General features: G+C 39.2%; 1 long non-coding RNA gene across 1 annotated transcript in view; it reads right to left on the bottom strand.

The window, feature by feature from the left end:
- Positions 1 to 21,144, bottom strand: part of LOC124155686 — a 171,800-nt gene extending 150,656 nt beyond the window's left edge. The window contains exon 1 of the long non-coding RNA XR_006864219.1: positions 20,997 to 21,144. This is a non-coding gene — a long non-coding RNA (uncharacterized LOC124155686). The remainder of the gene's footprint in view (positions 1 to 20,996) is intronic.
- Between the last annotated feature and the right edge of the window lie 3,194 nt (positions 21,145 to 24,338).

Below are 24,338 nucleotides of genomic sequence, written 5' to 3' on the forward strand. Positions count from 1 at the left end.
GGGAAGAGTTGCAAAATTTTTAATATTTCACCCTAGTCAGGCTTTGATTATGAGGTAATATTCATTTACCGCATATTATAAATAGATAGCTCAACCATTTACTTTTCTAAGTAACTCGAGCTAAGTCATTTTTAACGGCTTAAGTAACTTTTCTTTCATCAAGTAATTTTCTTAAATATATACATACCAACACAAATGCACATCAATGGCATGGCAAGGATTCCGTATTGCTCAAGACTCTGCACAACTTTTGCACTCAGCAATATTTAAAGAATTGGAAAATTAAAAACGAGGTAAACTACCGCAGAGGCTGCTTTGCATCCATGATTACAGATAACCACCTTTTGACAATTGATTCGTGTACCGCACAATAAGAACTCTGATTCTATAAGTTCGCCTCACAAGTAGACAGGTATATATTTTTAGTGCCTTCATACGTAAATCTATAAGACGGTATGACAAACAGGTATGAGGAAATTGTCAGGAATGATTTTAAATGCTTATTATACCATTTTTCATATTTCTTGTACTTTTCTAAGATTTCTAAGGAAATGTTGTGCTCTTTTCTGCATTCACTATCCCAAATGATGTTTGCCGCATTTCCCTACACGATAGTGAACAGGAATGTATTTATTGCTAGGTGATTTTGTCCGCGAATATTCTATTAGGTTTGGAACGATCTCTTAGTTGACTGACAACTACTTAATCTTAATTCAAGGGTAAGAAACAGCTTATATTTTCTCTATTTACCTCGGGTTAATTTTTTTGTGAGAGCTTTGAAGTACTGTGGAATGGCGTTTCGTTTTTTCCGTTAGAATATTTTTTAAAAACAGGGTAGCTCCTAAAATACTTATGTTTGCAGGTATGCAAATCTCGGGCACAATCAGATTCCACAACCTTATATTTCCAGAAAATAATTCGTCAAGTTTTTGGAACTAGTTTAGGTGAGAATTAGGCTCACATAGGCGAAGAGGAACGTTAACCCATCTGCTAAGAATCGGTCCAATTCACGGTCAAATTACAAGTATAGATTATGATTTAAGAGTTGGTACACCAATATGGCTCGTATTCAACGACATGTATATATGGTGAGGGGATATAAACATTATTTTAGCCACCTGAGTAAGTTACCATTATCCAGAGCATGGGTGTTTGTATTGGTAAAGTTTTTGAATTTGTGACTGAAAGCTTCAGGTTTAAGTACGTGAATCCTTTACATTAAGTATGGGAAAGGTAGCTCCCGATGTAAAGGCCTTGTAAGCTGTAATCGGGGCACTTGCATAAAAAATCAGAAGCCACAATGAATCATTTTTATTATATGGCAACATTATCCAGCTGGAGATGCGTTCAAAGTTCTTATATATGACCACAAAAAGCTAAATTCAATATAGGTAAAGCCGAAGAGGTTGTACGACATGAGGCACTTCATAAGAATGCCTCAAGAAAATGGTACGATAAACATTGTGCTATATTGAATTCAATTTATGAGACGTTGCAGATGAGTGTAACGTATTTTTGAAACTGGAAATGGCAGACTATTCAATACTTAGGTACATTTTAAATTCACAAACTCGGTGTATTTTACCCCCTGCCATGCCGGATGCAGCTATAAATTAGCGCAACAGGCGCGGCCGGTTAACAAGTCTTAGCTCATACCAGCCTGAAGCAACTCCCTTGCGACCTTGAGGATCACCTATTGGAGGGAATTGTGATGTCACTTTGTGAATCTGAGGAAATCTACGAGCTTCAAAACGTGGCCAAAGGTTTGTCTGACACCAGCATAAACAAGTTATCTATTCTGTCTACGTCCTTCGAAAGTCGGCGTCGACTATCCAGTGTAAGTAAAATTCGGTACTTGAAGGAAGCGATGGAAAACAAAAGCCTTTAATATCATCGAGTAGTGTTAAAGAAGATAAGGGCGAAAAAAACACATCCCTGCGCTTGTCTATTAATAGCAGAAGGCGTCAAGGAGCCCGAATCTTACATCTACCTACGCTGCACACTTCTGCGGCTTCTCATAAATTGAATTCAAGTTAATAAATGTTTATTTTACCATTTTGTTACCTTTAGGCAGTGCTTTATGTCTTGAATCACCTTAGGCTTCACCTTCATTGAATTTCGCATTTTGAGGTCATTTATAAGAACTTTTTTAACGTCTTTGTAGCAGAATAATGTACCCTTACTATTTAAATAATTAATTATTACTTCTGAATTTTTTTCAAGTGCCCCGAAAACACGAATTTCGCATCATCCAGCGGGTGGAGTTCTATACTTTTCATTCTTTTCAACGGTGACATACGAGATTAGCTAATGACAAAGGAGAATTAGGGTGGCCTCACTGCTCGGAGTGGCGTTGATGACCCGCCTCGCGAGCCAATGAGATCCCGTCTTCGAGAATAAATAACGTCAGGTAACCAGCTCCATGCGTCGTTGCAGAAACATTTGTTCAGGTTGGATTTTATAAGCGTGAAGGCGGCAATACGCCCGGGATTTCCATTACCTATGTCGGAAGCTTGGGAATACAAATATACTAAATAAGCTCAAGTCGGAGTAAAGAATGCTATTATTTTCATTAGTTAACATTATTCTGAAGATATAAGCATCGAAATTACTACTTTTTCCTGCAATTAAGAAAAAATGATTGCCCTTGATTATGATACAGTTACGGAGGACCGTGCATCACTTTAAAGTAACCCATTTATCGATATCATAGGCTAAATACACCCTGGGAGCTCGTTTTAGGGAGGTTGCTTAAATTCCAATACTTGAATAATATATAATTGTTCCCTAATGAACTTATCAGTTGAAGCTATTTAAATAACATGACTAGACCACCATGCTCTTGGAACATCGGTCGGTTATCATAAATAAATGCTCCAGATAAATTTTCACATAACTCATGATCGCTTATATAGGAAATGTGCTACTTTTCGTATGTTCCGAATGCGGAAATAAAATTGAGTGGCCATAGTGATGCACAGACATGTGCCATCATTATTTTCATGATTAACGATAATATTATCACTATATTTATTCCAATGCAATTAATAATTATAGATGATAGCTAATGAAACAAAATTCTCGCGAAAATGCAAAAAAAAACAACATTAGTATTGCATGAAATCATAAGATCGAAGCATACCGCTCCTAGGCCGATTTTTAGGAGCCGACGCTTCTGAAATTTCATTTGTTTTCCCCACGCAGAGTTGTGAAGGGCAAACTTTGCCGATGGAGCAGTAGTACTCACCTCAAATTTTCGAAATTAACCAGTTTTTGTCTCACACTTAAAAATTTCTGTAGTTGTAGCGAAGATAATAGTTCAAAAGGGTCAGCTATATGTGATCTAAATATAACAATATGATATTATAATTTATAAACAAGAAAATTGGTACAACTAACATTGTGTTTGTGCGAGGGTGATGCGTTCTGTGTAAGTCCCTCAAGTGATTCACTAGTACATCCACTAAGTATCCCTACGGTTTTTAAATAATAGAATATCCATATTTTGAACGCACTAGAAAGAAGGGGATCGTGTTGGTGTGGTGGCTAGAGTGCTGTCATCCTACGTTGTGAGTCCGTGTTCAAAACCCAGCGGTGGTGGAGATTAAAAACAAATGCCGAATCAGTCATAGAGAGCATTGTGGAGGGAATTTCAAGTCTCCGTCCGTTGGATGGACACTCAGCCTTGGTCCCTTTGACGTCTTCGGTTACGTGCAGGCTGCTGCCGACGCCAGGTTTCTCTCCACCCTTTCTCTTTAATGACGCAAATGACCTCTGTTGCCGGTCGCCTACGCAAAATATCATGGCAAAAAAAGAAAAGGGAAGTAATTGGCTACCGAGAAAGGTATACAACGACTTTCTCCGCGTAGTGTGGTGTTAAAAATAATGGCAAATAGCACTTGGGCCAGAATCACACGATCTTATTTTCCGTTCCTCCGAGGGATAGCTCTGATGATAGTGGAAAAAGTTACAGTTTCACGCAGTCACTTTCCGCGATGGCTCCAGGGATGGAAATCACATAATTTTTTCCATTACCCGACACGTACCTTTTTCCGTCGGTGAAACTATCGCTGGTACGGTTTTTCTGCGAATCAGAGCGCAAGACTGCTCATAGCAATTGTAACGCCATGATGGGCTTTTATTTGAATAACACTCGTCATCACGGAAAATGACGGAATAAGCTATGTAAAAGGGGACGGTTGGAATGACCTTGTGTTTCAGAAAATGATGATTCGAGCCAGTGGCGCAGCGAAGGGAAGGCTTTGAGGGATAAAACCCTCCCTCCCCCCAGAACTCAGAGAAATTATAAAATTTAGTACATTTTCCTTAATTGGATAAATATTACATAACCCTTTTACTGCTACATATATCGGCCCTTGCTAGTTGAGCGAAAACTGCCAGGGGCCGATTTATCGCCCCGAATTATTTCACTTCTTTCGTGATTTTGGCCTTTTCAACAGCTGTAATTTATGTAAACGCCCATAATCTATCTATGGTTATAAGACGTAAGTATATCTTAAGAATTGGGAAAAAATCTAGACGTATTAAATAAAAATAAGTAGCTGGAAAATTTTTAAATCTGAAATGTTGCTAATCCCGGAAAATAGCCTTGGCAGTCTTCGTGCTTCCCACCTGAAATGGACTGGCAGTAAAAGGGTTAAAGAATAGTGTGAGGATTAATAAAACATCCCCCAGGAAGTCGTACAAATCACCACTTTGAACCATTTATCTTAAAAGATTTCTGGGGAGGGCACCAGCACCTTCCGTATCCCATAACCCCCAGTATTAGTTGCTCCTAAAACCCCCCAAGTCTTGATTCCTAGCTGCATGCCTGGTTCAAGCGATCACTGTTTTGGTCCCAGAATACCAAAGACTCCGAGGGATGGAAAAGATGATCATATCATCAGGCTTTAGAAAATGGCCTTTGATTTTAAAACGTGTAGGTGCAGATTTTAGAAGAATCCAAATCGACATTTGTTTTCGCAGACTTTATGAGCTTAAAAACGCTTAGGTTAAAGAGGGGAGTAGCATCGACGTGGGAAAAGGAGGAAGTGTCGTGAGGGCATATAACAAAAGGTGAGTGCACGTATCTGACGAGAGAGTATCCCGCGGAGAGAGATGTGTGGCATTGTTCGCTGAAAAGACGTTCGCGATGGGAAAGGAGGCGGGGGAAGAAGACGGAGGAATCCCTTCTTCGCTCTAAAGATAGACTCGGCGCAGGTGGTGGAGTGCTTTAGATCATCGTGTGAGGTAATTTGCGAGATTGTTTTGACCCCATCGCGATTTTTTTCCAAATGCGATCACCCCGCCGCGGCTTTCCTTTTTGCGGGCGTTACATGAATGGCGGTAGTGCGGCCCCGTGTGGCATGTAATCATGAAGAGCGGCAGCTCCATCTGTGAGTACCCCCGCATGCCTCTCGCCTCCTCTTAATGAACGAACCGGGACGATTACAATATGCGATAGGTGCATTTAGCACTCACGATTAGTAATGGCTGATCGACTCCCACCTCAAGCTTCAATCATTAGCTATCAAAATAGGTACACCATGACTGTACACACATGCGGTGTTGATAAAAATGGCGTACAGCAATTACCCATTTGATTTTATTGCTTGAACTGTGACGTTTTACAGTACTGAAATCCACAGGGAAAACTGCTTCACTCAAAGCTTTTTCATAGCAAGTAAAGGTGCATGGCGGATTTTGGTGAAGCTGTGTAATAGAAAAAAATAATCACAAATACACTAATATTGTATACTCCACGGATTATTTCATAGCCTGACCAAGATTTCGACGCTATACACTATGTCATTCTCAAAGGTCGGGAACACGTAACAAAGGTGGATCAATGTCATCCACACAAATCAAAGAAGCTACTGCCCTTTCCAAACAAAATTTCTTTTTGTAGTCGCCGCTTCGCGAAAAAAGTCTATGCATTGTGCAATTCTCACTTACTGCTACAACCCTACGGTTGGTTTTGACGTGAGACGATAGAACTCATCCCTTGCATAACAATTATGTTTGTATAAGTAAGTCATATGCGCGTCGATGTTAAACATTCACACCAGCTGGGATTTTTCATTTCCCTAGGTTCACTTGAGCAAATATTTGTTCTAGAAGCTCCAAAGCCTATATTCGGATTCTGAGCCACAAAATCTTTGATCACTTTCCAAAAACTCTTGCCTTATGCAGTCTATTCCTTATTTAATTCAAGAAAACATGTTTTTAACAGCCGCGATATTATGTAAGAGAAGAACAAGTATTTGAAAGGACCATTACGCTAGTTATAATCATCAATTCTCTGTTTTCTAATATTCCATTTATGATAATATTCCTGATCTCAAGTATAAGAAAGTCATTTACACGATTTAATTTTACGTTGATGCGATAAAGATTAATAGAGAGCTTAGCGCATAGGTGGGGGGTAATCTTCAACTGATTATTCGTGGTAAAGGTTGGTATTATCTTTAAGAGCGCAAAAAAACTTTTAATGAACGTAGAATAAGGTGATACACTCAGTAAAAAAATTGAAAGAGATAACCAGGAAGAAAAAAAAAAATAATTTCCAATTTTGCTTCCAATCATCAGCAATGGTGATTAGGAGCAAAATTCTCAAATCCGGCTTCTAATCATTAGCAAATAAAATGGGACGCCTTTAATATATACCCTACAGTGGAAAAAGATATTTGCGCAATATTTAGATGCGGATGAATAATCCGCAGTGAATGTGCCCGATTTCTTCGGTATTTTTAAATCACTCAAACTAATTCAGTGATTCATCTCGAATGCTGGCTGAGGTGGATGAGGGGAGGACTCAACCCGGTATAAGGCAATGGTCTGTGAATGATTCAAAATTACAAGGAAGGTCCTCTCTCTCAGCCACGAATTTTTTAAGCCTTTCTGCTTGCTAGTGTGGCAAGCGTGTATTAATATTCTGAATGAATTCCTTAGTTCGACCGTTATTGCTGTCTTTAATTAATACAAAGTCTAGGATGACGGCTCAAAATTAACTCCACGCCGCTGTCTCATCAATAGAAATCATGATTTAGTAGCGATACAATTTTACTCGGAAAATATGCAAATTCAAATTGTTTCACATGATTGTAGGGCGGGGCTCATAAAAGGCAGGAGAAAGTACGAGGAGTCCATATTTCTGGGATGATTTGCTGGGGATTGTAATAAAGGTGGTTCCGTATACGAATGAAAATCATTGGAGGGGATTCATACGCCTTCGCATGTCAAACCCCATGATTCTGAGATGGACTACGCCCTTGCAAACTCTAAACGGAGAAAGAGATTTCGCCATATCTATAGATTAAATCTATAATATGAGCTAATGCCTTCCAATTGATGGGTAGCAAATGTATCACATAAATTATCCGCAATAGTGGTAAACGGGAGAAAGCGAATCAATGTGTGAACTTTATTGATTCAATGAGGACGTTTTGCTAAAGGTTTAATAACTTCTATGTTTACCATCTCTCTGAGCTGATTTATAATATAAGATTGAACGTATTGGGGCTAAAAAAGTTTGCACGCGAGAACAAGAAAAAGTTAAAACTGCCACTAAGGAAAATGAAATCAAAAATTACCTCCGATGGTTGAGCAGTGCTGTGCATATATTTCGAATGAGATAAGAGAGAGCTGGAAGAGTATACTCAGTTTCCGGGTTTCTCTGTATATGCAAACGATGGCGCCTACTCATATCTGTTAAACTATTCAAATAAATTATCATTATCGAGCCAATTTCAAAGCAATGTAAATTATCACCCATTGTATATGACAGAAACTTAGTTCGTGGTTGAGAATATAGGAAAATATCTAATCAATCAAAGGGTATTTACTGATGGCACTTGCCAAGACCTGGAAAGAAATTTTTTGTAGCAAATCATTCAGGGGAGGTAAGAATGGAGACCGGTAACAAGCAATGAGTATGAATCTCATCATATTCCTAATAAAGATCCCTACTACTTCGTCGCACACCATTTACTTTAATAACCTACATGCAATACCCATGGCCACCGAAACTTATTGAAATTCCATTAGTGATGGTCTCTTGATGATCCCCCATGCATGAGTCAAGGTATAAAGAAAGGTTAGAGCGAAGATATACTTGATTCAAAAACTTACGCAATACACACATGCCCAAAAAATGAATTCCTTTATATCCATTATTCTGAAGTTGTAACTGCAACGCCTTTCCTCACCGATTGCGGGAAAAAATTGGACCAAAAATGTTAAGGACCATTATAATGTATCCCCGCACATATAATGCTTAGCGTTACAAAGTCATTTTAATAGGGTAGTTTCCTTCATCAAAGAAAACGAAAGGCATTGATTGCGATTCGTTACCCACCATTAGTGTATTCATTACATACAAATTATTTGGATTTATAAATCCTAGTTTCGACGAATGGCAATGGTCAATTTTAACTGCGCTTGAAAAAGGCCAGATTGGCGCACATGCGATACCACTCCACGTGGCGTCACAGGGACCTAGTTTCTATAAGGGTAGATAGGAGTTTTACATCGTCAGAGATTACCAATGCATGCATGAGGCACAGAGCTCAGGGAAACATGTCTTAATAATCACCTATTAAAACTGCTTAAAGTCGGAAAGTTTCCTTCGTTTGATAAGGTATTAATAATCCTTATTTAAGCCAAGCGCTACCTGCTAGCAGGGTACTCTGCTAGCTACTAGCAGCCAGCATCGCAGCGGCGCACAATATCCTCGCCCCAAGGTCACCTCACACGGCGGAAGCGGGCACCAGAATGACGCCACACGGGGTATTCCCAGTATTCATACTTAGCCGTCGTGTTTTCGCGCGCTTGAAAATTTTCACTTTTTATTTAATCGCGAAAAATAGATATCGTCATTTAAAAATCTAAAAGCGTGAAATGCGTACTCCAGGAGTAATAATCTTTCGATTTAGGTAGTGAAAAAATAATAGGAAACGACCCTATTCTTACTTAAATTCCTCGAGTCCTTTTGTGCCTACAGAATTAAGGGGTGTGCCACTATATCACTTAAATACTTGAGAAGAGAAAACAGGATTAAACGCCAAGCAAAGGGGAGACAAATTCGGAAACTCATTAGTAAGTACACATATCTTAATACCCTAATGGCAACTTCCACTTTTTTTGCGCCCACTGCGAATTATTTTCACTCCCTACTGTGACCACGAAAATAATTTTCCCAAATAGCTCAAAAATATATTAGTTCTTTGAGTCTCTAAACAACTCCATTACGGTGTAGGTAACAGTATTCAAGGCCGAAAGTACCTATGTATAGTACAGGTATTAAGGAGATCAAAAGTTACTTCAAGCCGCAGAAAGATTATAATTATTGAATACACTCAAATGCATCGTTAAGAGGCCGTGGTCATTCAAACATCCGCGTAGTATTCATTTGCAGGATCAAATGATCACGGAAGCATTCAAGTTCCCACCACAGGTAACGAGAAATTTGTCCGTTCACGTGGTATTAATGAATACGTTTGGATGCTCGAATACACATACTGTAATCCATGTGCACTTTATTCATATGGTATTCAAATATTAATATTTGAGTATATTTAGCTCGCTCCGGCCTAGATTAGCGGTATCTCTATTTTACTTCCACTTTATACCTCCTAATGGAATCTTATAGAATCGAATCGAATAGAATCAATTGTACTCTGGGGTAACTGCAGTCGTATTAATGAAATCCTTCTATTGCAGAAGAAAGTAATTCGTATTATGATGAATGCTGATAAATTAGCTCACTGTAAGTCTTTGTTCATCGAAATTAAAATATTGACAGTTGTAAATTTATATATTTACTCTGTTTTATTATATACAAAGAATAATTTACCTCATCTACTTCAGAGACAAAATATTCACTGTCATAACACCAGGAATAGCAACAAACTAAACTTACCATACTACAGGTTATCCACATTTTTTAACAACTACAAGAGCAAAGGGATGAGAATATACAATTAATTCCCATGTAGTATGGTAGATATTCCTCCAGATAATTTCAAAAATAAAATATTCGATTGGCTTGTTGCAAGACCCTTTTATTCCTCGAAGGAATTTTTTGAAACAAAAAACTAGGGATTGCCGGTCTTTTATAATTTCTGTCAATGTGTAAATGAAATTGTATTCGTATTTGTGTTTTGTTCTTGTCTCAAAATGCATAAAGCTACAATGCATACTGTTAAAATATCTGTAAATGTAAACTTGACGTTGTCTATTGCTGTAAAGGCTGAATGACAATAAGATTATTATTATTATTAATCACTAATAGAACCTTCCACATCGCGATTGTGTTTCCTAACTAACTCAGGTAGACTAGCCGCAGCATATAGGATTCCTATCAAGTCGGTGGTGAGACTCCTTCCCCATTCACAATTATATGATCTCGAGTACTATTTGCGTAATATAATAAATGATAGTCGCAAGCATCTGGCCCAATTTTACAGATGCTACCAGCTACTCTAATTTACGCACACATTTTATGGTATCTCCTACCTCGCACATGACGATGGGGTCTCGTATACAATTCACGAAATGATGTTCTAGAAAACCTGTGCAGGTACTCGAGTTCAGGCATACGATATTAGCACATTCCCATCGAGTCCAATAGCATCGCTATTTTACAGGCACATTTTTACCACCGGCCGATCCCTTATCCTACCGGGCACATCACGATGGCGGCTCGTTCCTCATTCACGATCCCACGTTCAAAGGTGTGACCAATGAGAGGCGGGGCTCTGTGCCTCGGGACCGAAACAAAGTTCGCGACCCGCGATTCCTCCACCCCCTACCCCCACTCCCCTCACGTCCCCTGAGACCAGTTTTCGTAGACCCTCGTTTCCGCAGGGCTCCTTCAGAGAGAGCGAGTCGTGCGTGAACTTAGCCCGGAATTCATTCCCCTTTTTTCCGTTTCGATTGCTTCGTTCCTACTATTTGCATACGACGGAGTAGTGCGGTTACATAAAAATAAAAAATAAAACCCAAGGGGCGGCGACTTGCTCCCACGTATGTCGCAACGCGAAGGAATGATTTACCTCCGAGGGTCGAGAGAGGATGGCAAAGGTATGAGAGAGAGAAAGAAGAGGCGTAAGTCATTAATTTTCGTGATCTTTTAAAGGTGGGATGGAGATTACATGGGGGGGGAGTCGAGGTTTTTTTCGCCATTTGGAAAACCCGCTCTCGACCTTACCGCATTCACGAAAAGTCGCGCTCTCGGGCTATTCACTTAACGTGCCGGATAAAGATCCGTGAATATATCAATTTATAGCACCTCACGCGAAAAGGTCAATAAAAGTATACATCACAACGGAAGAGCATTGCCTGCCATTGTTTAACTTACCGTGGGTGGGCTCTGCAATGCCGTGCCTTGTTAAACTTCATTTTTATTTATTATATTTAACTTCACCTATTTAATTTTTTTATTTGGGTTTTTATTTTATTTTTTATATAACGATGGCTAAGTTCTAACAACACGTATCTCAAAAATAGCAGATTTTCAGAATAGCAAGAAAACGATTAATGTTTGTTACTTGCACACTGAAATTAAAAATCAAAAGTTCATAAAATTGAAAAAGAAGCATTCATCTGCAAACAAAGAGTTGTATTTTGCTTGTATTTTATTTTTTTAAATTTTATTACGCTTTGTTTAAGATACTTATCTCAAACCGGCCGAATTTGAGATACGTGTTGTTAGAACTTAGCCATTGATATGTTAATGTACGATTTCGTTGGTTAATGTTAGATTGCTTGTTGTTTGTTTAAAAAGAGGTTGCTATGCTGTTGTTGATAAAAGAAGGGGATTGTTTAATCTCTATAGTCTCCGGCTCAACTTTGTGATAGTTCATTCTAGCAAATGAAAGAAAACTGTGTACTTATCTATCAAATTTATTCTCGCGGCACAACTAGTTTCGACGCAGCGGCGTCAGTCATCTCTAGACAGTCCGACGCAGCGGCTGCGGTACCTTATGATGATGCCGCTGCGTCGAAACAGTTGTACCGCGAGAATAAATTGGTGGATAAGTACAGATTTTTCTTTTATTTGTTAAGGGAATTGTTGAATAAAATTTTTATGAGACTGAATAAAAAGGACAATGAGACCTGAATAAAAAGGACAATGCCAAATAGAATATTTTTCAGGAGTTTTATTGATGGATCCCGTCATTACATCTCGTACCTCTAAAATAAGTAGGAAAGGAGTTTTTTTTTTCAAGAAGCGAATTAGAAATCTTGTGGAAATTAAAAATTACAGGCTGCTGGTCTAATCACATATTTGCAGCATAACCAAAAATAATGAACTATTCTCTTCTGCAATTCATGGAAAAAAATTGAAGTGCCCAGTGGCGGACAGGGGCAAGGGGAGTGTTATCTAAGGGGCCAAGATGGGGAAGGTAACCTTTCTGCACAAGTGGGGGTCCGGGATGTTACGAAAATTTTGAGTATTTCGAGTGTTGTAACAACACTTTAAAGGTTGTCTCAGGACTCCACTCTCCTGTATCTATTTGATAACTGAACAAAATTGCAATTTCATCTAGTGTTTATTGGATACCCAATTGGGGCTATAGGCCCCTCTCTCTGGATCTCTTGAAGCGCCACTGACTGTGGCCAATGGTATAATATCAGATCAGTTTACGATCGGCGAACGGTTTTCTTGGACCATAGCGACACGCACGATCACACCGAAAAATATAGGGAACACTTTCACTGGGAAAAATAGCACCTAAAATTCCAACACGTTTCCTATGAGCGCACTTTACCCCTGTCACGGAGTTGAGTCATTCTGGTTAACCACCATCAACCGTATCTCTGTCGTAAATTTATTGCCTTACTACTCTCGGATTTGGTATTTATTTACGGACCATATCCCGGTAAAAAAAAATCGTGCACCATAATATTCTAATGGCGTACTTCAATAGCTTCAAGGAGAATGGCGGAATTCGTATAAATCACACTTGGCCTTAACCTTACATTTTTGGGCTAACCTCGAAAAGGGGAACATTGAAGCGTAAATCCATTTATGCAGTAGGCATTTCCCCTGCCGTCGGAAGTTTTAATTTTGCCAGACACCGTGAAAAGTACCAAATCACCTTGTATCTTCAATGGCAAGATTTTATGACAAATCATCGAAAAAAGAAAATTTTCAATTCACATGTACAATCACTCCCAGAAATTCCTTCATTTCATCATCCAAAGATAAGCCCAAATTTCATTGAAGCTATTTGTGCCACTGGTGATAATTTAAAGATGAGAAATTGGTTTTACATCTTCTGTCACGAGCACAATCTTGGTATAACCATAGAGTAAGTACATACTTACTCTATGGTATAACTCATTACCCTTAACATTAAGCTTACTTTACGAGTCACTTTAGTCGAGGAAAGTAACCTTATTTTCACCGTGTCATTGATCATATTTTTATTGAAACTGGTGTGATTCACGATTGCTTGTAATTCAATTCTAAAGTGTTATCCATAAAATTTTTATTCACGTGAACATGCTCATGCTATGAGAAATAATTGAGATTTTATTCCATTTTTCTCTCAACCTTGTCTGCACGGCAAGATTACGTGTTGCGGAGCGGAGCATCCACGTTGCAAAATTTAGCATGAAAACATATTGAAGTTGTGATCCCAAGATTTTTAAAGCTTAAAATCCTTTAGATTTACAAGAATTTTTAAAAAATAGCAGAAAAACTTCGGGCGTTACACAATTAGAAAATAAAAATGTCCACAAGAGGTAATCAATTTTTCCAACATTACCGCCGTTGAGTTCCGTTTTTGAAGTTTCGTTCCTCACAAAGATTCCCTCTCTTCGTTTTTCCTGCCAAGTAGAATACTTTTCGAGGGCTTGGCACATTAATTACAGCCTTTCGTACTGGCATGGGATGCTAATACGAGGTTACAAGGTCTTTACGCATGGGCATCATTTATCTCTTTCCCAGTGAACAAGCTCGTCCATCTCCGGCATACAAAGAGGAGAAACATTTGGCAGAGTCACTAGCCTATTTTGAGTCGCCTCAAATGGCAGAAAGGATCTTGTTCGAATAGTAAATACTGCCTACGTAGGCAGGAGGAGGAATGCGAGGAACGATAGGTACCACTGGCTGAAAATGTGCAACTGCTTCGCCCATTGGGTAATAGTATGACTCTCTATTATCTGTAAAATGAGCAGCTTAATTGCTTCTTATTGATTTTTATTAGATACAAGAAAATTTTCGCCATACACGATGAAAGGCTATTAATTTAATCTACTAAATTAAATTCACAATTTACAAGGCCCTGAGGCGATAAAAACGGATACGATATCCTCTCGTTAACCCTTATAAGACCAAACCAACTTAACAACTGATTTTTATTATTTTTTGCATATCCTAATGCTTTTATAGCTAATGAAGAGATATTCTTAAAGATAACTCGAACAAATATTTTAAAATGTGTTTCCAAGAATGTTCCCTAACGGGAATATAGGACTGTCCACCGGATTGTCCAGGACAGTGTCCAGTGAATAAAATTCCGAGGATCTTAATTACGTATATCTAAAGTACGTAAATTAAGTAGGTAAAAACAATGATCTTATGTTTAAAAGCTATCAATCTATATATCATATACCTCTTCATGCAAAGATTAATAACAGAAATTTTCGAGAAAGGTTCAATCTATTTGCGCTTTAAGAGCAATCAATTTACACTTTTATATGGTAAAAAATAATTTTTACTTAAAGTCACGAAATGGAACGACAAACGACACACGAAACGACGTTGCAAAATCATTTTTGGTGCTTCAATCTTTACCAGTCACTCCAATCTGTGTATAGAAATCGCGTATGACAATGTTGACCAGGAAAACACCAGCTTTGAACTCTTAAAGTATGTGTGCACAAGAAGGTAAGGAGTTTCGAAAGGGTTTTTGGTACAGGTTGCATCACAAAGGGAAGCAATTCATAAAAATGCTATAACAGTAATGACAAGTTGAATACCTCGCACACTGACTGTAGCATACTTCACTGTTTGGCCTAAACCTAGCAAAGATAGAGCAAGTTAAAAGATTCTAATAGTGCAAAACAAAAAATATAAAGTAAGCTAATGTAAGAAAGTGAAGGGAAGTTAGGAAATACTAAGGATACAGTGAAATGCAATAGAATAAGGACCCCATTAATTGGAGCATTTGTTAAAATATGCAAGGAATTACTATAAAATAAGGCTCCGATTACGAAACGGGTAAAACTATTAATAATTAATCAAAAAAAGTGAAGCAAAATATCTGGAAGTAATTCGATCAATGGTTAAGGATGATTACGAAACGGGTAAAACTATTAATAATTAATCAAAAAAAGTGAAGCAAAATATCTGGAAGTAATTCGATCAATGGTTAAGGATGATTACGAAACGGGTAAAACTATTAATAATTAATCAAAAAAAGTGAAGCAAAATATCTGGAAGTAATTCGATCAATGGTTAAGGATGATTACGAAACGGGTAAAACTATTAATAATTAATCAAAAAAAGTGAAGCAAAATATCTGGAAGTAATTCGATCAATGGTTAAGGATGATTACGAAACGGGTAAAACTATTAATAATTAATCAAAAAAAGTGAAGCAAAATATCTGGAAGTAATTCGATCAATGGTTAAGGATGATTACGAAACGGTTAAAACTATTAATAATTAATCAAAAAAAGTGAAGCAAAATATCTGGAAGTAATTCGATCAATGGTTATGGATGATTACGAAACGGGTAAAACTATTAATAATTAATCAAAAAAAGTGAAGCAAAATATCTGGAAGTAATTCGATCAATGGTTAAGGATGATTACGAAACGGGTAAAACTATTAATAATTAATCAAAAAAAGTGAAGCAAAATATCTGGAAGTAATTCGATCAATGGTTATGGATGATTACGAAACGGGTAAAACTATTAATAATTAATCAAAAAAAGTGAAGCAAAATATCTGGAAGTAATTCGATCAATGGTTAAGGATGATTACGAAACGGGTAAAACTATTAATAATTAATCAAAAAAGTGAAGCAAAATATCTGGAAGTAATTCGATCAATGGTTAAGGATGATTACGAAACGGGTAAAACTATTAATAATTAATCAAAAAAAGTGAAGCAAAATATCTGGAAGTAATTCGATCAATGGTTAAGGATCATATTCCAAAGCCATACAATATATACATATTTTTCGCCTCATAAGCGCATGCTGTATTTTTTCTATTTGAATATTGGAGGTTTTTATATTAAATATACCAAAAGATGACATCAACTAAGACGTCTCAAAGGTAAATATTATGTAATACGATAACTACATGAAGAATAATAAAATATTTCAGAGAGAAGGGAAGAATATCAAATAATTAATTTAAAAAAAATAAATACTACGCCAACCGACGCGACGGTGGAATGACAAAAATGTTTTGCAAGACAAAACATTTTTGCAAAATTTTGCAAGTTACTTGGAAAAAGTGCATAAAACCTTAGGTGCTGAAATTTTATGTAGTCGAGCAACAAGGGCAATATAAGATTTTTTCATTGAAATATACCAATCTTAAGTATTTTAGAACACAAAATAATGTATCCTAGGGTTTAAAATTGGGTAGAATAAAACTTCTAGAGTAATTTAATTGCTTCCTTGGATTCAAAGAAGGGCACACTTAACCATGGCTCCCGGCAAGTAAACGTCTCCTTGATTATCATCACTTCACTTCGAGGTGGAGACGTAATCGCGTGATGGCACTCGTAATGGTGTGTGGGGGATAATTCGCGTCATCTTTTTGGGAAAAGGATTCGCCATCCCTTTCCCATACGCCCGAAAACCAACTTAAGGACCTCTAAAACGAGGCGGAGGCGAAGAAGAATGCCGACTCGGCGCAAGTTGAAAATTGCGAGCACAAATAAAGCGTTTTACGGCGTGACTCGGCGATAGGCAGCGATGAATGTGAGACGAGGAAGAAAAGAAAAAGCAGTTTTGGGTGAAGTTGAGAGTGGGATGGTGGGAGGGGGGGGGGATGAGCTGTTGCATCGTCGTCGACGTCTTCGTTATTTCGCGCCGGTCGTTCACTTGCGTGGGATCTTCCCCTCGCGGCGAAAGAGAAATGTTCGCAAATTGTCATCAGAAACGGCGAGGTTAGAGCTGTTGGTGCTTCTCTACATGGCGAAGGTGAAATTTGATAACCAGCTGGGAACAGGAAAACTAAGTTTAAGTATGGTTAAATTGAGTAATGGAGACAACTTGACCAATTTTAACTATCAATTTGAACTCAAAAACACTCATAGAGGGGGTTAGATAGGGAGGGTAAAGAATTATGTAATTTGGTCCCCTAGAATTGGTTGCGAACTAGCATTAAAGCCCTCGGTATTCATAGATGTGTTCGCGGATCTCTGAAATCCAAAATAATGCGCGGGACGGCATAAGAGCCGGCAATGTGAAAATATAATCCCCGCAATCGCGTCATAAATCCTCATTCGGCTGTACACCGAAAATCCATAAAATAAGATATAAAATACTGAATTCATTGACTTAAATGGATGGGATTAAGTTGTGACAGCGACTACTGAAATATTAAAATAGATAATAAATTGCTTACAATGGGACTCAAATCCGGACGACACGTAGCGGGGATTACAGACCGCTCGCTTAAACGCACTCGGCTACGATGTTTGTTGGAGATGTACGCTTCATCCAGGGGAGTGATGCCGCGCGAAAACTTGCGATTATCTCTCGAACCCGGTCCTATGGGGAAGAAAGCCGAGAATCTTTTTCAACATTTCCTGTATAGTTTTAGAAAATAACACCGTCGTTCAAATCCCGAGCATCACTCTCTCAATATCTCGCTGTGAGTGCTGAATGTAGAATTCGATGATGGCTGCGTCCTGAAGTAATTAATGCGGCAAGCGACAGGGCGCGTAGGCTTCCACGCCAATGGCACGAATCATTAGAATATATCATCAATCATTGAAAAAAAGTGAGTAGTACACAGTTGATATACCCAAGAAAATACTTCATACAAAAGCATGGATAAAGGAATAACATTTACGTATCATTTAAAGAAAAAGTTGGTAAAGAGCAAATTTGAGCATCTAAAAATGTTTTGCATAAAAATTTATATTCAATTTGGACGAGTATGGATTGTGAGGCTAACGATAAAAGTAGATGTAGCGGTCAGAAAATTGACTAGGTGAAGCAGTTCAACTATATGGGCAGCACATTAGTGGAAAACGGACATATAGCACCAAGGACATCAAGAAAAGAATTGCGTCAGCTAAGGAGGCGTTCATAAACATGTGAGGACTGAAAGGGGATGGTCTGGTGGTTTTACAACGACAAAGCTCTTGGAGAATAGTTTTTAAAACGATCCCGTGACAAGACAAAATCAGATCCGGATGCGGCTCTCGATACCATCTTCCCTTTTTTTCACGACGGCGGCTTCACGCACTCAAGTGCGGTGCCAAACGCTTTGAGAGGGAAAGGGAAGGTGAGAAAGTCCACGGAGGGGATGGTGGGCATTGGTCATCAACGGGCTTACATGGAGATTCAGGAAGAGTGAGCCGCAAAAGTCGCCCCCGGGGGAGACGAACCCCACCTGCCTGCCTCCTCTCGCATCGGCGCCGTTCCGACCCCTTTCTCCGGCAGTGGGGTCGCCTCAAATTGGCCGTGCGTTGGCGCACCCGTTAGAGCGATGCGTGGGCAGGGTTCGCGAAAGGGCCACAGAGTCAGGTTGAAGAAACGCGGCGTGATGCAGACTCACCATTTATTTATATCTACGTAGTATATATGCCGGCCTCGGTGGCGGCGGGGTAACGTCCTGTCGCCTGTCAAACAAGAGGTCGCGGGTTCGAGTCCCGCCTGGGTAGGTTTCCTCTGTCCAGGGCATGGTTGTTCGTGTACTTGTTAACATGTTAAATTTTTTTTATATCCCGATATAAAAAATGGCCAATATGAGCTGTATTCGGTGGTTTGAGGATAAAATAAATAAATAAAATAAATAAAAATATTTGGAAGTGGACGAAGACGAGGAAGAACGACGAAGTGTAGGACATGGTGGGTGAGGAGAGGCAGCCTCTGGATGAGATACGGAGGAGATAGAAGGTATGGATGGAGGGAATAATAGGGCGGGGAGGGGATGTCCGTAGCCTACGTGTAGGCTACGGGATGTCGAAAACAGTGTTATAGCGTAGAATGTTAGGTAAGCGAGGGAGAGGAAGAAAAAGAATAGGACTTTTAGATAGAATTAGATAGAATGAAAGGTAGTAGGCCTTACTGTGAATTGAAGAGGGAAGTGCTCGACGGAAGGGGAGGCTCCCAGAATGCTTCTTTTTAAGTAGGTACTCGTAAGCACTCCATGTAAAACCTACCTCAATCGGTAGAATATTTTAGTAATGATACTATATTTGGAATGTTGATATTTTGTATAGTTTCCTGTACTGTGGTGGCTTGACATTGGTTTTAGGGGTTTCTTTCCATCCTTCGGGAGAATGTTGGGCCAATACCACTCCCGCACCATTTTTCGACCCAAGCAATGCTAAAGAGGCACCATCCTAAGCAGCTCCGCGAATATATATTGTTTGCTATTTTATGCTATTTATATAATTCGCGGAAATTAAACATTGTTGAAATTGAACTTGCAGACTCGTTAGAAGACCTCATCAAGCAGTGAAACAAGGACAGAGATTAATTTGGTTTGTCTTGTACGACTTAGTTTTTCAAGCCTGGTTTGTGAGGCTCCAGTTAAAAGTAAGTGGTCAAAAAACCATAAGTAAGTGAGAAAGATGCGGTGATCATAATGTACGGGAAGCTAGAAAAAAATAACTAACAGTTAATAGGGCGACATCACGTTGATTCTCACGAAGGACCACTAATATTTGGGTCATCAACAAGTTGCTCCTCATTCAACAAAAAGCTCAAATTTACAGTGATTTTCAAAAAATGATTCTTCTAATACGTTATGAATCGCCTTGAGTAGACACTATTTTAGCGATATCTATGCACGTTGTGAGTTCACTATGGTGCGCAAACCACTTCAAGAAGAAAACTTATGGAACGCATTACTTGGTGAAGTAGTTCAACTTTATGGGCATTAGATTAAAGAAAAACGGGCACAACATTAAGGAAACCAGGAAGAAAATTGCGTTAGCAAATGAGGCGTTTATGAATAGGAAGGAACTGATGAGAGGGGCAATATTTAAGAATTTGAATAAAAGACTAGCAAAGAGTCTGATTTGGAGTGCAGAGCTTTGAAGAGCGGAAATTTGGAAGTTGAGGAAGGAGGGTGAGAAGAGACTAGGTGCGTTCGAAATATGGTCGTGAAGGAGCGATTAAGTGCTGGACATGGTGAGGGATAACAGAGGGCTTCTAGGTGAGGTAAAGAGAGGTGACAGATGGTTTAGATGAAGTACTGAAAGCGAACGGGATGTTAAAAACGTGCTATTGCATAGAATACTTAATGGGCATGGGAGGGGGATGTAGAGAATAGAAATTATAAACAGAATGAGGGGGAGTAGGATAAACATATTCCGTTTTGAAGAGGGAACTCGGATGGGAGTAGATACGACTGGAGAAATTCCCAAATGCTCCATACCTACCGTAGGAATATTAGCAGCACATAATTGTTTAACTTACGCAAGCATCTTGAAAATTTCCGGATGTATAGAATATAACTAAATAGGCAACATTTGCCTATGTCCCTACTTATCAAAGTGTTCAAAAAGCAAATGGGTACATTTAATAAAAAAGGATATTCTGTACGCGTAATGATATCATTCAGCCTGGATTTCGAATCTATAATGGTAAAAGTCGCCAAAACTGCATTCTTGGATTATTATTTTCCCTTAAGTTCTCGGGGGGAAGAGTAGCTAGTTGAAATTGTTCGATGCTTGTTCGGTTCGTCAAGGATATGAGCTAGTAGTTAAATAATGATCCCAATTTAATGAGACGATTACTCAATGAGATTAAAGAGTGGATTACTAGTAAAATATACACTTACCCGCTCCTCCCTTTGAGGTCCATGTTGATTTTTGGCTACATCAACTCACTTCCATGACTTTCTCCAGCATACTGCGACCTCTAAGTTCACCTTCCTTATATCTCTATATACATCTGTACTCTGAGTCTTCTGGAAGATCGCGTATTGAGTTATCTGGAATAATAGAAAAATTACTTTACCGAAAAGGAAACGACTACACGAATAGTACCCTCAAAGAGAAATTGCAAGTAGAAAGTCCCCAAAACGAATTATTTTAAGCAGAAAGGATCCCAAAAAGAATCGTAACCATTACTTCTACTAAGCAGGTCAATTCGATCGCTGGCATCCGTGGTCTCTTTATTCGGTAGTTACCTCAGCAAAGGGCTATAGGGTCCTATGGGTCGATTCTTGTATAGGTCACCTGACTCCCACACCTGATATCCTAATGCAGTAATTTTTTGCTTCCAGCACTTCTTGCAAGTCGACGTGCATATCTCGGAAAGAAAATGTCTTCCAAACACTAAACGCTTGAATAAGCCTGCCCTCGGTGAATGTAGACCTTTCAGTTTTCACATCATGTAGGTTCTCCTCAGTTTGCAAAGGTTCGCTTGAGGGATTCGCTCACTTGTATTAAGGGAGCTATGAACTTTATGGCTATTCACAATTCAGGTGCAGTCCTAGCGCAAGTTTACGATGCAAATAGAAGACGGTTTCGAAACTGGAGGAGCAATATCCCCGAAAACTGGCTGCCGCGGCTGGAAGGATAGCGCTTGCGAGAATGTTTCCACGATTTCCTTTTGCCAGCTTCGACATACATTAAGTCTTTATGGTATTAAATGCCCCAAGCAGGTCACTATATTGGATTGTGAAGGATGTGCTGCCTGGAAGTGAGGTCGGCGTAGGCCCGGCTACTATCTTGAAGCTCCAAGTCGAGTCGAATTGTCAGTCCTCATAGGCCTGGAAATCTCCGTTTCTTCGCTGAAACGCAATGCTGGCTATTATGTTCACTGTTATGCTCACTTACTCATACGTTCTTTTCCATGACGCCTCCCACGTAGAGAACATAAGCTTTTCCGAGGACTGTACACATGAGAGAGAATACACCCACTTACTTTTGCCACATTTGATTCCGAGGCTTTATGGACCGTAGCGAAGCACATTGCGCCCCAACGTCACTCGAGTCCCTCGGCAAAAAAAAAATAAGAAACATACGAACTGTTGTCATTTTTCGTCTATTGTGCAATAAAGCGAAACGTTTGGGTTCTTTCTTTTTTATCAGATAAAAAACAATCCGACTCCTATTCGGTGGTCTATTCGGTCGATTTGGGAGAATTTTGAGAGCTACGAACTTAAATCCGATATTTTTTTCTTTTGACAGTGTAATCTGTGGAATGTAACAATGAATTCTTTACCAATCCAGTTTTTGAAATATCCGTCTGCGCGGTGACAACAGAAGAACTGAAAGGAAAGAATAGTCAATCCTGATTGAGAAATCCACTTCATGAGGCGAGGGTAAATGTGAGTCGCAAATAAAGTAGGTTTGCAATAATTACCGAGGGAAAATAAAGGCAGGGAACCAAGGAGCAAACACGTAAAAAAATAATATCACTGCTAATTTACGATTGAAAAAATGGAGTAACCGCAAATAGTAGGATTCTCTCCGTTTATTTATTGTGATGATGACCTTAAAGTGAAAGGAAAAAAAGGCTCTCAGGAAACAGAGAAAATCTAATTAGTGAGTATGGATCTTAGCTTGCAGCCACATAGGGATAATTATCGATTTAAGTTTACTGAAAGTTATGAGGATTTAATTCATTATGATTTCATTTGGCCAGATCATATTATGCGGCTGATCGCAAGATTAAATTCTCACAAGCAGATTTAAACGGTGTGAGAGGGCAAGTAACAGCAGTAGGCATGCGTAATTACCTTTCCTTCATAAAATACGTGAAATTGAACAAAACTACTACAATTTATGGTAGCAGTAGCCTCCGAACATAAACTGAATTGATTTTGAAGTAAAAAATGAAACAATTATTTACAGTAACTTATGCGATCAGTTTCACATTTATTGATGGATTTTAGGGTTGGGTTTATCTACAGTTCAATGATTCGAAAAAGCTCCAACAGAATTATGCGCATTGATCTTTAGCAGCTAGTTTAATTTTGAGTACTTTGATGTGTAATCAAGTATATAAGTATAAACAAACAATTGGAAAAGCTTTAAAAGCTCTCACAGTTATCCAATCACGTGTCAACAAAGTTAAAAAATAGAAAAAATGTTATTTCTGGACTGAATGACATTTAAGTTAAGTCTCTAAAGTTTAATTAAAAAGAACACCCCTATTCTTAAAAAAAATTTTAAGGCTATGTCACCGCGTAAATTTTTTGGGCTGCCTCAACGTTTCCGACCGATGCTTGTCGCTTTTTCAAGGGAATCTTTTAAAGAGAAAAAGCGAGCAGCATAGGTCGGAAAACGCTGGGGCCACCCGAAAAATTGACGCGGCGACATAGCATTAAAGTTATTTTTTTAAACTAACATGACGAGTACCCACGGAAGTCTGAACGAAGAGTTAAGAGACCCCCTGCATAAATCGATGCTAAATACGTGATGCGTGTCAAATTCAGATATCCTCCACACGGGAGAGGCCAACTGCGTTCATTCAATCTGCATTGATTTCCTCGGGAAAAGAGCGGGATTTAAAAGTGAAACGGTCTGACATATGGACTTCAAAAACCTCGGTCCTCACGAAACCGTTCTCGCACATTCCCCGCTCGCACACGTAGATAGATCCGTTCGATCCCGTTCCAGCTGAGCATGGCCATTCGCACCTGTTCCCACATCACTTTGCGGTGGCTCCCTCCCTCTCATCCCCCTCTGGAGATTTGGCCCCGCGCCCACCCGCCAGCCATATGCCCTGGAAACGCGGAAGTGTTGCGGCGGCAGAGAAAGAGAGGGAAAGACGGAGAGAGATAGGAGGAAAGGGGGAAAAGAGGAGAGACGGAGAAAGGTGGCATCGGGCGCAATGAGGAAGCTGCGGTCAGAAGAGACGAGATAAGACGAACGCTTTTACTCGAGGTGGAGTGGCCCCGAGGCGGGAGACGTATATTTTCGGCGACAGCGGAGCGGGTGAACGTGGAGATGGGGTCGAGAATTCTGGGAGATAAAGGGTTGCGGATGTTGTTCTGTGAGAAAGTGTAGGTACTCTACGCCAGCCACACACTCTTGATAATCCGCACATTACCATTTCACTAATGCAGCCGCAAAACAATTCTGGAGAGTTTTTTTTATTTTGGCCTACCTAGATGGATTCCAATCGTCATAAATTTAATCATTTATTCGCATCATCACTTTTTGTTCAC

Source organism: Ischnura elegans, chromosome 3 (genome assembly GCF_921293095.1).
Source record: "Ischnura elegans chromosome 3, ioIscEleg1.1, whole genome shotgun sequence".
Taxonomy (NCBI): domain Eukaryota; kingdom Metazoa; phylum Arthropoda; class Insecta; order Odonata; family Coenagrionidae; genus Ischnura; species Ischnura elegans.